Here is a 2,500-nt window from a genome sequence, read left to right on the forward strand (position 1 = left end):
AGGAAAAGCCAAAGAAATTGAGAAAAGTAGAGGAAATAAAGGAAAAGCGATAGGGAGAAAAAAATAGGGAAAAAGAGCGAGAAAAATGACAGAGCGAGAAGGAGGAAGGAGAAGACATAGATGATAAGAAATAGAGAACAAAGACAAAGAGATAAATAATAAACAAACAAAAAAAAAACTTTGAAATAAGGAATTAAAATTAAAGAAAAATGATTGATAATGAAGAAAATAGGAAAGATGAAATAAATAAAAGAGGAAAGAAGTAGAAGAGAGAATGAAACGAAGAGATAGAAAAATATCATGACAAAATATGAAGAAAAGGGTGAAATTGATAAAATGATTCACTCATAACAGAGTACAAAGACGAAGAAAGGAATAGAGAAATTGTCATAGAAATATGTTGAGAATATAGACTAGCAAAACAGGTCAACGTATGAGGAGAGGAGACAAAAATGGATAAATAGGAGAGGAGAGGAGAAAGGGGGAAGAAACTCACAAAATGGGCAAATAAGAAAGGGGAACGAGAAAGGGAGAAGAGACTCACAGAAGGAGTAAATAGGGAGGGAAAAGAGACAAATAAATAGTAAATGGGAAGAGAAAGGAGAAAGAGAGAAAATAATCACCAAAGATAGGTAAATAGGGAGGGAAAGGGAACACAGAGAATGGGCAAATCGGGAGAGAAGAGATACACAAAATAACGAAATAGGTACAACGGGAGAAATATTCTGCCATAACGTAAAAAAAAAAAAAAAATAAAAATAAAAAAAGACAGAAAACAAACAGAAAAGCACGCAGAAAGGTTGTTAATTTGTGCGTGATTTTTTTTTTCTTTTTTTTTTCTTAAGGAACGAAGCAAAACACGAAACTGGGGAGGGAGGATAAGAGAGAGAGTAGAATTAGAATATGGGAAGAGGAAGGAGGAAGAAAACGGAATAATAACTGACAGGGAAAGTGAGTAGATAAATGGGAATATAGAGAGAGGAGTAAAAGAAAAAAAAAGAGAAGAAAAAGAAGATAAAGAAGAAGGAGAGAGAGAGAGAGAGAGAGAGAGAGAGAGAGAGAGAGAGAGAGAGAGAGAGAGAGAGAGAGAGAGAGAGAGGAGAGAGAGAGAGAGAGAGAGAGAGAAAGAGCGAGAGAGAGAGAGAGAGAGAGAGAGAGAGAGAGAGAGAGAGAGAGAGAGAGAGAGAGAGAATGAGAGAGAGAGAGAGAGAGAGAGAGAATGAGAAAGAGAGAGAGAATGAGAGAGAGAGAGAAAGAGAGAAAGAAAAGGAGAGAGAGAAAACGATCTCATTATCTACTACGCACATTACCATTCAAACAAAAGGTACGTACAGCCAAACGAAAAGAAAGAAAGTAAATTTTATAAGAACATAAAAAAAACAATAAAAGAGAAAATAAAGAGTAAAAGAGAGTAAAAGCGAGTAAAATAACGAAATCAAGGAAGGGAATATTCGTATCTGCCCTCCACGCAACAGACAGCTTGATCAATAGATACAGCTTCCAAAGTATTTGTGAATGAATACAGCTCACCATTCACAGATTCAAAAAGCTCGCAACAGCGTGCAACGATATGAGTTGGTTATTAATTAATAATTGATATTAACATTGTTATTATCATCGTTATCGTCCTCATTACTCTTATTGTTATTATCTTTAGTTTCGTTATCATCACTTTCATTATTACTATTTTTGTCTTTATCATGATTGCTTTTATTATCATTTTTGTTATTGGTATAGTTATCATTATAATCATTATCATTACTATCTTTCTTATCATCATTATCTTCATTATCATTATCATTATCATTATCATTATTATTATCATTATTATTATTGTGATTATTATTGTTATTGTCATTATTATTATCATTATCATTATTATCATTATTATCATTATCATCATCATCATCATCATTATCATCATCATTGACATTGATATCAGTTGTTGTTTGTGTTGTTATCATTTTCATCATTGTTATCATCATTGTTATTATTACCATCATCATCGTTGTTATCGTTATTGTAGTCATCATAATTATTTCAATGAAAACGATCGATTACACAAATAGATTCATGAATAAAACAGTAAATAACAATCTGATTAAACTGTGGTTAAAGTCTGTTTTATAAATAACATCAACAACAAAATTCAATTCCGGTGGCTTTATCCCACGATAAAATATGCAAAGTGCAATATTAGAGTGGCATGTCATATATAATTGGCTTCTCTGTTATAGAGGCATTTATTGTGGATGTGTCACGTACGATATCTTTGTTCATAATTATTTTTGTACGACATCATGGTTTGGCATCTAACGAAAAAAGTGTTTGAATGTGTTTAAAGCATATATTTGCCATGGCCAATCAATATATAACTTGATACATGCGTAGTAGTAAGCGCGGGTGGGTGAATGGTGTCTGTGAATCGGAAATTGATTCATAAACTGTAAAATGCGAGTTAATGAATGGGCAAGCGAAATCTCTTAATTTGCGTGGTAAT

General features: G+C 32.6%; 1 protein-coding gene across 1 annotated transcript in view; it reads right to left on the reverse strand.

Annotated features, from left to right (window-relative positions):
- LOC125043692 overlaps positions 1-2,500 on the reverse strand; it is a gene marked incomplete in the record, with an annotated part of 145,626 nt that overhangs the window by 131,569 nt on the left and 11,557 nt on the right.

This window comes from Penaeus chinensis, chromosome 34 (genome assembly GCF_019202785.1).
Source record: "Penaeus chinensis breed Huanghai No. 1 chromosome 34, ASM1920278v2, whole genome shotgun sequence".
Taxonomy (NCBI): Eukaryota; Metazoa; Arthropoda; class Malacostraca; order Decapoda; family Penaeidae; genus Penaeus; species Penaeus chinensis.